We start from the raw sequence: 12720 nt of genomic DNA on the forward strand, positions 1-12720 counted from the left end.
AGCAAATGATACTCCCATTTAAAGTGATGCAGTCTCCGTATATCTTACAGCGATTGAGTAGTAAAGAGACAAATGCGGGTCCATTGGAGCGCTCCGAGTTAATTTGTCTAGAACATTGCAGAGGCGGGATAAATCGTGATGAACTGCTATTGTCCTTATCTTTCTCCTGATTTGTATAATTCCTCCACCCAAAGGGGTGGACACTTCTCTGTGGCTGAGGGGGTGTTTTCCATTCTTGTTTCTTTGCATAACTGCTGAGCTTTGCTGTTTTGGGACTATTTTAAATTATTCAAATTACTGATGCAGACGTTTGGCAAATATGGGCAGAATGAGGAGCCGGCGGGGGTCATGATTTGTAGGACCCCGGGCTCATCATCCGAGACAGTAATCATAATCCTGTAGCCTTGTACTCTGATTGTTACACTGGCTGGTGTTCTAACAGATATTCATTGTAAAGGAGGAGGAAAGGTAATATTTCTATTACCTTTATATAAATAACAGTTGATTATTTTCAAATAATCAACTGTTCAGGACTGATGATGGAAACAAAATCGGTTACGACTTCTGTTCCAGAAATGCGTTTGAATGCAGAAGTTTATGGTGGTCTCTTTAGCTTCACTGGATATTCTCCGTAAGGATCTATGAAAAAACGACCACCTTCTCCATCCATTAGCCAAATTCCGGACTACTATTTTCTCGTCGAAGACGATTTGTCAGTTTGGCGGCTGCTTTCCCACCTTAAATTCTATTTATCGCAATCTCTTGTTATTTGTTAAATATCAGCTTCTTCCTCTGTCGGCATAAATTTAAAAAGAGGAAGAGACGGGCTGTGAGTGAAAAAGTCGTTTTTCGGGGCGAAAAGGGCAAGCTGACGAATGCTCTCTAGTAGGTTTTTGGTAAAAATGTGGTTCTATATTTCCAAACTTTTACAATTTTATTTGGAGAGCAAGAAACCTAACCTGGTCCTGAGCTGAACGTTAACCGGCTGAGAGGAGCACCTGTCCCTCGCCGGGAGCGCAGCCTCAGCCGGCGCCTGAGTGCGGGAAGACGTCTCTCCCCCTACAGCTCTATGACTCGCAAGGAAGTAAAAGGAAAGGGCAGCTTGCCCGCACCCAAAATGGCGGCCGGAGCTCTGCACGAGAGCGCCTGCGCAGGGATAAGCGTTCTGTGACACCAATTCCCCTGGAGTGTCCTCCCCCACCCCACAGCACCCACCAGCGCCCGGTCCCGACCTAGCCACCTGCGCCCGGAAGTGACGTGTCGGCGGCAGCGGCTCCCCCGCTGCATGATGGGAGAGTGTGTGGAGTGGGCGGGGGGTCTCCGCGGAGGAGGTGGAGGCGGCGGCGGCGGAAGAGGGCGGAGGGTAGTGGGATGGGGGTCCCGCGGCAGCGGTGAAACTCCGGGTGGGCGTCCATGGTGCTGCTGCGCTGACAGGGCTGTGAGCAGCCGGCCTTCCGCTCTCACCAGTTCCGCGTCGGAATAGACGGTCCTTCCCCGGGGACTCAGTTCCTCCCCGGGCCCCTGAGCCATGCCCATCGCGGCCGCCCCGAAGGAGCCAGGTAAGCGCCGCCGCGCCGCTCCCCTAGCTGCGCCGGGGAAAGAGGGTGCGGGGACCGAGCCCGGCCCAGCAGCCGGACCCTCACCCGGGCCGGGAACATCTGCCCGCCGCGGAGCCGGGGGCTGCGAGGACGGAGCTGGCTCTGCGGGCCTGCGGCTCCCGGCTTGGGCTCTGCTCTCTTCTGCGGCGAGTGCGGGAACGCCGCTGGTTGCGCCCGAAGCGCACGGCCCCCTCCTCGCCATCCCGGGCACCGGCCGGGTAAGTGGGAGTCCTTCACTCCCCGGCCGCCGCCGGCTCTCCGTGCCCCTTTGCTTCCACCTCCCAAAGCTCCGCGCTGGCTGCGTTCTCCCTGGAGCTGTTCAGAAGTTTGGGGCTTTGCTCGGGCTTCTTCGCTCTCCTTCCCCCTCCCTCGTGACAGGTGTAAACACTGCCTCCTTCACCGAGGCCCGAGGCTGGCTGCGACCTGAGTGTGCTGCTTCCAAGGGTCTCTGAAGCAAGCGAATTTTGAATCCTCCAACAGGCAGAGGGGACAAGCCCCAAATCTCACGCATCCCTTCCTGAGAGTACCTTTTCTGCTGTCTTCTTGCACTCTTCAAGAAATTATCTGCGTCTCCTCTCCAGATTGCGTTTGAAAAGTTGGACCATTATTCTTTAAGTGCCTGGTTTGGCAGGTGCTGCGTCTTGCTTGGGGCAGAGGCAGAGTATGGGGTGAGGGGTGGTAGGGTCCTTGCTCTATTAGGAAAGTAGTGGGGATAGAAAGGTTTTTTTTTCCTTGTTGCTTTGTGCAAGTTATAGCTTGGTTATACTGAGTCTTTTCTGTTGGGGCCGAGGGAAGAACTGACTCATACATGTAAATTTTTTACTGGGCAGGGGGATGAAACAGAAGTAATGGTTCCGTTTCAGAGTTCTCACTTTAGGAGAAGTAAAGTAGAACTTTGGTTTTCAACTTTTCCTACAGTGTAAATCTTCCTTCCACCTCCTATTCCGAGGATTTTCTTTGGTGGAGGGGAGACACAGAGTTTATCTTTGATGCTACACTTAATTATTGCTTTCAGTTAACCTCTTAGACATTAAAATATATGCTAAACTCTAGGGACAACAAATATTTCAACATTATTATGTTAATATAATTAGCACAGTCACGTACATTTTATGTGCTTTACCAGTTTAAATGTTGGCTTTTTTAGTAGTCATTTTTAACACTTCGCAGAGGTATATTTGTTTAAACAAAATATCTGTGGTAGCCTCCTAAATTTTGTTGATAAAGATATTTCACACGGATTAAAAGACAGATCTTGTGTAAAACATCTAGCCCAGTAAATGGCACCTAGCAGATATTCATTAGATCTAGTTGTTCCTCCGTGGATTAAATTAGATATATCAGTTGATCTTCAAAGTACATATATATTTTTAAATCTTCAAAAACCTCTGGAAAAAAATCCACTACAATTCACATAATATGTAGGGCATTTAAGTTTTAATGTTTGCTGATCTTTTGACCTAGAGACTGTTAAAAAATAATCCTATATCACAACAAGGATAATATGTCCTTAATAGCCTTGATAAATCTTGCAGAATCCAGTTTTCATTATGAAAATTGTATAATCTGGGTGAATCCTATTATAAAACATCATTTTACATTTTCATTTGTTCTGCTTACATTTAGTGAAAAACTAGTTCAGAAATGTAATGACATTTGAGTACCAAATAATGTTTTACTTTGTGTGAAATCTAAAGTGCTTTCCTCAGCAGGCAAAGTCTTTGAATAGCTTCTCATTAAGGGATTGCCCCTTCTCTCCCAACCCTTCCCCCAAATCTCATAAAAGGCCGCTAAGTATTTAGATATTTTTAAATCATCATAAATTATTTAAATAAAATGTTTATATTCTAATTTAATGTTACCTACACTTTGTAGATTAAAAAATAAAGGTTTTTCCCTCTATTCTTAGCACTTTCAATTCCTTTTTAAGTAGAATAGTGAACTTTCTAGCCGGAACTTTGTAAGTATTTTTAGTTTTTACACTATTTTGAAAATCTGGCATTGTGTGGATTTTACATATCTCATTTTGCTAATCATTTTCTCTATCTGTGTATATATCAGATATAGTCACAAGTCCTTTTGCAGCTTTATATGATAATTGCTAACATATATGAGCAGTATATATGTTGCTCATTATATATTGCTTCCTATGAGCAAGATAGTTTTCTAAATGCTTTATATACAGTGTACTAACGCAATCCACACAACAACCTGTAAGGTAGTAAGTAGTAGTATCCCTCATTTTTCAGAGAGGAAACTGAGGCACACAGATACTAAGTAACTTGCCTTAGGTCAAACAGCTGGTAAGTGACAGAGCCATTTGCTAGACCATTTATACAGTCTCATGCAAAACTATACTATGTATTGTCTGTGATTTGTGCAATATGTAGCAAAAGTATAACAACGTGCATGGGAATGATAAACACCAAGTCAGAATAAAAGTGACCTTTGGAGAACTTGAGAGGGATGAAGGATCTAGGAGGGGCCCATGGGTTTACAAACATATCTTTATATCCTTGAAAAAATCTGAAGTTGACTTGTTAAGAGATTAAGATTTAACACACCTGGGTGATGGTTAGTTGATCATTCCTTATGGCTTTTTTCTCCCTAAGGTTTGCATGAAATTCTTTACAATGAAATTAAAAGTTAAAGGCCAGGCGCGGTGGCTCACACCTGTAATCCTAGCACTTTGGGAGGCGGAGGTGGGCAGATCACCTGAGGTCGGGAGTTCAAAACCAGCCTGACCAACATGGAGAACCCCTGTCTCTACTAAAAATACAAAATTAGCTGGGTGTGGTGGCACATGCCTATAATCCCAGCTATTTGGGAGACTGAGGCAGGAGAATCGCTTGAACCCGGGAGGCGGAGGTTGCAGTGAGCTGAGATCACGCCAGTGCACTCCAGCCTGGGCAAAAAGAGTGAAACATCGTCTCAAAAAAAAAAAAAAAAAAATTAAAAGTTTGGGTATTTAACTTTAAAACATATATAAAGTATCACTCTTCTTTCAGCATTGTATATTTAAAAAAAGGACAGGAAAGGAGTTAGTATTATTTTATTTTGTGTTGACTTTCTTTTAAAATACAAGGAGCTTCTAAGTTAAATTTTTTTTTTTTAATTAAGAATTGTTTGCCTTTCCAGATTCCTCTGCATTAACTTCCCTTGCCTGGGCTCTTCCCTATTGCTAGCAACCATTTAACAGCCCTTTATCACACTCCTAGTTTCTATTTCTGGCCTTACCCTCCTAGGGTAGGGGCTTGTAGGTCTGTGGATTAGACCTATTCCCAAGAAAAGGGAAAAGGTCAGAACTAAGTGGGGAGGAAGAAGGGAGGTGGGGAATCACTGCTTATTGATTTGGGATAATTGAGAAGAAGAGGGAAATAATTATTTAAGACTCCATCCCGTGGTTGTCAGTCACTGTCACCCTTGTTCCAAATAGCTAACTTGAAGATAGGCCTTGCAAAGATAGATTGCTAATTAATTAAAGGTTAATTTACAAGCACTGTATTTGTGAATAATTCCCATAGGAAAATTACACAGTAAATGAGAATTTACTGTAGGTTCTATTTACGTAAATATGTACAGTATACCATAAACCATTTCAATTAAATATCTACTGACACCATGCATGTTACCTTTTTCCTTTCATTCATCTATTGAGCACCTGCTATTTGTCCGGCCCTGTTCTAGGTGCTGGGGATACTGAAATGAACAAACAAGAAAAAATATCTGCCCTCCTACAGCTTCAGTTTCTTTGTGTGTGTGTATATATATATATATATATATACACACACATTTGTGTATGTATTTGGGACAAATAAGCAAGTAGCAATAAAATAAGCAATAGCAATAATGGCAGATGATGTTAAGTATCATCAGAAAAATGGAATCGGTTTTGGGGGGATAGGGAGTGGTGAATATTTTGCTTTGAGCCAGTAGTAAGGAAGGTTGGTGGGGCTTGCTGTTTATTTATATAGAGTGGAGTCAGAGAAGGCTTAAACCTGAAGAAGGGGAAGCAAATAAGAAGAGTGGTAGAGACAGAAGTATGCCTGGAATAGTCAAGGAATTGTGGCAGAGAAGTCCGGGGTGGATAGAATAGGGTGAACAAGTAGAAGAGTAGTACGAATTGTGATCAGAGTTAGAGGGTGAGAGGGGCAGTGTTTTAGGGTCCTTACAGAAATTCTAATGACTTAGGCTTTTTACTATGGGAGATGGTAAATCAGTGCAGGATTTTTGAGTAAAGGTGTAAGATAATTTATGTTGTAAAAGGATCTGTCTAGCTGCTATATAGAAAATAGACTATAGGAGTGGAATGTAAGAATAGAAGCAGTCAGGAGAGAATTGTGCTGGTAGAGTTAAGAAGAGATGGTAGTGGCATGAACCAGTAGAGGTGAGAAGTGGTAGGACAGTTTCTTGAATTGGAACCTGCAATAATTCCCTCATTTTTAAACTGAGAAAGCTACAGAGGCACTCCCTTCTGAAAATTCAAGGCCCTCGCAACCTATGTTTCCAGCTTACTGCCTGTACCCTTCATATGTCCTGTGTTCTAACCATATTTTATTATGTGTCTTACTGTTCCTTGACAGGGGCCCCATGCTTTATCTTTAATGACTACCGTTTCCTCGGTCAATTAAATCCTTCCTATTTCAAATTTTCTCCTTTTTGCAGTTTTTTTTTTTTTCACCATTCCTCCTCTTCCCAATCAAGTATGATCTTTTTCTTAGACTCTTGGTAGCCACATTTTACTTCAGTGATGTTTATATTCTATCTTGCATTATTTTTGCTGTTCTCTTGTATTATTCTCCTTAATTAGTTGTTTCTTTAAGGTTGTGACTCCTTTTACTCAGTTCTACCAGTTTTGTATGTAATAGATGCTCAGTAAATAGTGGGTGTATACATATTTAAATTTTTTTAAATAGTCTTATTGCAGAAGCATACAGGAGCATCATAGAAAATAGACAAGCAAAAAAACAAATCACTTTTTTTTTTTTGAGACAGAGTCTCACTGTGTCACCCAGGCTGGAGTACAGTGGAGTGATCATGGCTCACTGCAGCCCAGACCTCCTGGGCTCAGGCAATCCGCCTGCCTCAGTCTCCTAAATAGCTGGGACCATGGGCGCACACCACCACAGCTGGCTAATTGTTTTTTATTATTTGTAGAGACAGGGCCTTGCTATGTTGCCCAGGCTGGAAAAATTACTTTAAAAAAATCCCTCAGCCAGGTGCGGTGGCTCATGCCTGTAATCCCAGCACCTTGGGAGGCCAAGGCGGGCATATCACTTGAGGTTTGGAGTTGGAGACCAGCCTGGCCAACATGGTGAAACCCCATCTCTACTAAAAATATAGAAAAATTAGCCGGGCATGGTGGCGGGCGCCTGTAATCCCGGCTACTCAGGAGGCTGAGACAGGAGAATCACTTGAACCTGAGAGGTGGAGGTTGCAGTGAGCCAAGATCATGCCATTGCACCCCAGCCTGGGCAACAGAGTGAGGCTCCGTCTCAAAAAAAAAAAAAAAAAAAGCAAATCCCTCACTGTTACAGTTTATATAATGCATATTTTCCTACACATTTTAATATATTTATATATGTGTACTTTTTACCAAAATGAAGACTTGTTGTACATAGTATTTTGTAGATTTTTTTTAAGTCAGTTTAGTCATCTAAACTAATATTCAAGGCCATATTCAGATTCTTCCCCAGTTCACCAAAAAATGTCCCTTGGCAACTGATTTACCCAAATCATTATCTACTTCATATTATGTTTTTCCAGTTATTAACATGAAAAAATAATGTGCTTATTATAGAAAATTTGGGAAAATGTGGAAAAAAAGTAGAAAGAAAATCGGTGTGACCATAATGGCAGGAACCCTTCTGTTTTAATGCCTGGCACAAAGTAATACTCAATAAATACATGTTAAGAGGGATAATAGAAGAAAAATATCACTAGTCATCATACTACAAAAAGAAAACTTAATATTTTGGTTTTCTTCCTGTTTTATTTTTACTGTGGATATGTGAGCGTGTCATACATATACATATGAATCATATTGCATTGATCTTTCTTTTACTTATTAAATTGTGAGCATTTCTCCATGTTACTAAATTTTCCTTAAAACATGCTTTTTGGCTGGTGCGGTGGCTCACGCTTGTAATCCCAGCACTTTGGGAGGCTGAGGTGGGAGGATCACCTGAGGTCAGGAGTTTGAGACCAGCCTGGCCAACATGGTGAAACCCCGTCTCTACTAAAAATACAAAAATTAGCCGAGCATGGTGGCAGGCACTTGTAATCCCAGCTACTCGGGAGGCTGAGGCAGGAGAATTGCTTAAACCCAGGAGGTGGAGATTGCAGTGAGCCTAGATCACACCACTGCACTCCAGTCTGGGTGACAGAGTGAGACTTCGTCTCAAAAAAACAAAAAACAAACAAACAAAAAAACACAAAGTGAAAAAAAACCATGCTTTTTAATAACTGTGTAGAATGCCATTTTCAAGTTATCTCTGCTATTTCCCACTATTGTGGGTTTTCCAGATTTTACCATCATAGAAGAGCATCTTGGTGAAAAAGTTTGTACATAATTCTTTGACCTTATTGTTGATTATTTTCATAGGATCAAATCTTAGAAGTAGAGTTGTTAAGTCAGAGGGAAAGCCTGTTACTTTCTAAGAGGTTATAATAAAATCACTCCTACCAGCAGTGGTTGGGTCCCCATCTCCCTCATTTCCTCAGATGATCAGTAATATGCAGTTTTTAAATTACTGGAATTTTTATTTTGAATTTAGGCTTTTCAGCAGTGTGGAATGTTTGCACAATTTAAAATTTTTGAATGATTTAAACCTGAGATATGCCTTTATTTGATATAAGGTTAATCTTGCTTAATGCCATGCTCTTTTTAAGTTAACCTATTCCGTTAGCAAGCTATTTAAGTATAAAAAAACACAGTACTATCTTCTAGAACTATCTTGTCTAATACAGTAGCCACTAGCCAGATGTGTCACTTGAAATGAAACTAGTCCAAATTAAGATGTGATTTCAGTGTAAAATACACAGCAGATTTTAAAAACTAATGTGAAATATATCAGTAATATTTTACATTGGTCACATGTTAAAATAATATTGTGGATACTTTGGGTTAAATAAAATTTCATCTGTTTCGTTTTAAATGTGGCTACTAGAAGATTTTTAATTGCATATATGGCTTTATTGTTGTCAGTTGGACAGCGCTGCTCTAGAAATGACACTTTTTATTTAGAGAAAAAATATAAGATTAACTTCACTCATAGAAAGGAATACATAGATTTTTTAAAATTACATATTACATTTAAACCTCTCAATATATTTTTCATAGTATACATGGGTTGCACGGTAATTTTTCAAGTTACAAGTGTTTGATCACAAACTATAACTTAACTATGGTTCTTATGCTCTGAAAGAAATATGTGTAGGAGGACTTGAGGGAGGGTGTTAGGAAACTTACCTGAGGAATTGATCTCTCACCTAAAAACTGAAGGATGTGTGGGAATGTCTTAGGCACTGGGACTGTAAGTGCAAAGACCCTGTGGCACAAGGGAATGTTAATTATCTACCTTTCAGAAACTGGAAGAAGGCCTAGCCTAGAGCATTGAAAACAATGGGGGAAAAGAGGAGTAAGGCTGGAGAGATAGGAATGGTTTAAAGCCTTTGTTAAATTTTTTTTTTTTTTTAAATCTTTATCAGAAGAAGAGGATTGGCATGATCAAATTTGACTTTTAAAAAGATTACTTGGGTTGGGCATGATCAAATACTACTTAGGGAGATTAGTTTAGATGGTAAGGGCATTCTGGACCAGAGTGGAGTCAGAGGTGAAAAGAGGTAGATATTCCAGAATTGAGGGATTTGTGAGGTGAAATCATTTGTTACAGATGTTAAAGGATAAGGAGCTTTGTTAAAGGGGATCTTAAGTTTCTGGTATGGTAACTGGGTTAGAGAGCCCTGGAACATGACCAGCTTTAAGGAAAAAGAGCTTGAGCTCTGTTCTTGTTAAGCTCAGTTTGAGATCTTTGTGGAATCAAGTGGAGAGGTCTGAGCAGGGAGCTGGCTTGACTAGGCTGTAAAGATGAATCTGAGAGTCCAAGAATATGGTAATTACTAATAAAAGCCTTAGGTAGATGAAATTGTTTGGGGAAAATTGAGTAAGGATTAAACCTAGATAAACTTATATTACTAATTTGAGTGTGTTTAATACCTATGGGAAAATTTATTTTGTAGCCCACTTTGTGTAAAAATGAAGGCAAGGAGTAAGATCAAATAAGTTTAAATACATACTGTTTGACATATGTGTAATTAAGTAGATAATCTTACATAATGCTTATCTGATTCTTTGGAAACATTTACCTTTTTCCTGCAGAAAATAAACTGGGATCCTAACTATCAAACAAGCTGAAGACAATTATGAATAGGTATTGATGTTTTTGCTGTATTAATAGATCTAGGCCAGGTGTGGTGGCTCATGCCTGTAATCCCAGCACTTTGAGAGGCCAGGGTGGGTGGATTGTTGAGCTCCAGAGTTTGAGACCAGCCCGGGCAACATGACAAAACCCCATCTCTATAAAAAATATAAAAAATTAGCCAGATATGGTGGCATGCACCTGTAGTCCCAGCTACTCGGGAAGCTGAAATGAAAGGATCACTTGAGCTCAGGAGGTCGAGGCTTCAGTGAGCTGAGATCACACCACTGCACTCCAGCCTGGGCAACAGAGTGAGTGAGACCCTGTCTCCAAAAAAAAAATCTGAGGAAAACTTACATAATTATCTTCATAAATATTGAAAGGGCATTTAAAAACCCATTTGTGATTTTTTAACAAAGCAACTTAAAATAAGAATTACTGAATAATTCTATAAGACAATAAAAACATACACTTCAACTCAGAAATCAATATCTTAATTAAGGGTGAATATTAGATTCTTACCTATCACCATTGTTATGAGACTTGGAAAGGAAAAGGTCAGTCTACCCCAATTTGCTAGTGATGTGATGGTATACTATATAAACACCAAGAGCTTTTGTTTATGTAAATAATGCTTGCCAGTTAGATAGGGTGGAAGTGAAGACTACGATTTACATGAGCAGAGAAAGGTAAAATACCTAACAATAAACTTAATAAATATGAAAATTCTATATTGCTAACAGATTCAATTTTTATGTTATATAAAATTAACAATTCTATAGGTAATAAAAATGATCCTTCCTAAGTGATTAATGAATTATTTACCACTTGTTATTTAAATCATTGTAAGTGACGTGATACTTTTCAAAGCAAAACTCCTAGGAGTAGGATTTTTAATATTTGCATACATTTTAGTGAGGCCACAGTTTTTTAAATGGTCGAAGTGAATAGCGTTTCTGCCTTAGACACCCTCCCAAGTGAGGTTTTTGGTGTTTTCTTCTTGGTGATTGCTTAAGTTTCGTAGTATTTTCAGTTTTGCTGTGGTTTATCATCTCTCATCTTGTTTATTGTGTGGATGCAAAAATGTTGACCTGGAGTATTTGCAGCTAAAATACTTCTGCTACAATGACACTCAAAATCTGAAGCATTGATTTATTTTCTTAAGGCTTTTGTTTTTAGTGGCTATTTATAAAAAGCAATGAACTTATTAAGAGATCATTTAACTCTTTTTACACTGAACTATTTTTATACTTTTTACTATTTTTTGGTAATATCTTCATTCCAAAAAAAAATTACTAAGAGTTTCAGGTATCAAAAATTCGTATTTTCTCTTGCCTGAAGCCCAAACAGAATATTTGAGTATTCATCACTTCTTACTTATAGTTAAGTTACCACTTCCTCTTCTTTTGCATATTTCAGATTCTGTGCCAGCAGATGATAGTTTTCTGTCTTATTAGGTTTCATAAGTTTACACAAAGCACAGGGCAAGTGTTACACGTAAATAAAAAGTTCAGATTTTAATCAGATTAGCAGTGACCCTGGTTTCTGGAAGTAGGGAAGTTTTTTGTTGTTGGTGTTGCTGTTCACATAAGCATTTCTTTATGTTCATCTGCAAGTGAAACTGTGGTTAATTCTTTAAGCTTGGTTTGTTTTTTTTTTTTTTTCTGAGAATTCCATAACATTTAAATTATATACTAATTATAAGTGAAGCTTCAAAAAGGAATAAACAAATGATTTCATAAACTTTCTGATTAAGTAGAAAGTAGTAATATTTCCAAAATGGAATTTCCCAAATCTAGAGCTGTCTCAAGTACTTATGTGTTGTTTCAAAAATTGTCACGGTGCTTAAACTTTGATCCTTTTAAGTAAATTTTTCAAGTTGCATTTTTAAGAAGAGTATTGACGATTTAATATTGTAAACTCCTTGTTTTTGAAATCTTAAGAATGTTAAGTTTCTTAGTGCTAGTCTCAGATAAATGTGTACAACACAACTTTAAAATATTTATACAACCAAATCATAAGAGAAAACATTTTTGTAGGAAAAAGTACTATTGCAGTGATTTACCTATATCAATGAGTTTAGCAGTTCAGTTTAGAAACATTTATGTCATCCCTGGAGTTATAAAGTCCATTGGCATTCCTGTACTCTGGGAACTTAACACAAAGGTTCTCAACCTTAGCTAACCCATTTAGTATCACCTTCGAAACCTTTAAAAAAGATGTTTGGGTCTACCCATTCTATTAGAGAAAAAAGTTAATACAAAGCTAAGGTTGAGAACCTATTAGGGGAAAAAAACATGGAAACAAATGTGATTTGCTTTGTTAAATATAATAGGAAATAGATATAAAGGAGGATTAATTCAGACAGGAAACCTGATACAACGAAAAGAACACTGGCTTTGAGTCCCACTTTCCTTACTTATTCTTTGTGGGACCGTGAACAGATTATGTGACTTGTTTCTTCCTCTGTAAAATGGGTTTTTGTGATTAAACTGAATGTATGAATAAACTGGTGTATGAATAAGTACCTTACACAGTACCTATCACATAGTAACTTAGTAAATATAGGTGATCTCAGTTCTCCAGCCTTCATAGAAAACTTCATGCCTGAATAGAATTTTGAAGGCTTAGTCAGTGGGTTCTCTGGACATATAAGAACAATACATTAAAAGAAATGACATGTGTGACAACTTAGAGGTAAC

General features: G+C 39.0%; 1 protein-coding gene across 2 annotated transcripts in view; it reads left to right on the forward strand.

Moving 5' to 3' along the window:
• The first annotated feature begins 1257 nt into the window (after window positions 1-1257).
• AFTPH (aftiphilin) overlaps window positions 1258-12720 on the forward strand; it is a 67651-nt gene continuing 56188 nt past the window's right edge. For both annotated transcript variants that reach the window (XM_003262456.3, XM_030827444.1), the window contains exon 1: window positions 1258-1559. The gene's annotated coding sequence lies outside the window, so the exon portion shown is untranslated. The remainder of the gene's footprint in view (window positions 1560-12720) is intronic.

This window comes from Nomascus leucogenys, chromosome 14 (assembly GCF_006542625.1).
Source record: "Nomascus leucogenys isolate Asia chromosome 14, Asia_NLE_v1, whole genome shotgun sequence".
Classification (NCBI taxonomy): Eukaryota; Metazoa; Chordata; class Mammalia; order Primates; family Hylobatidae; genus Nomascus; species Nomascus leucogenys.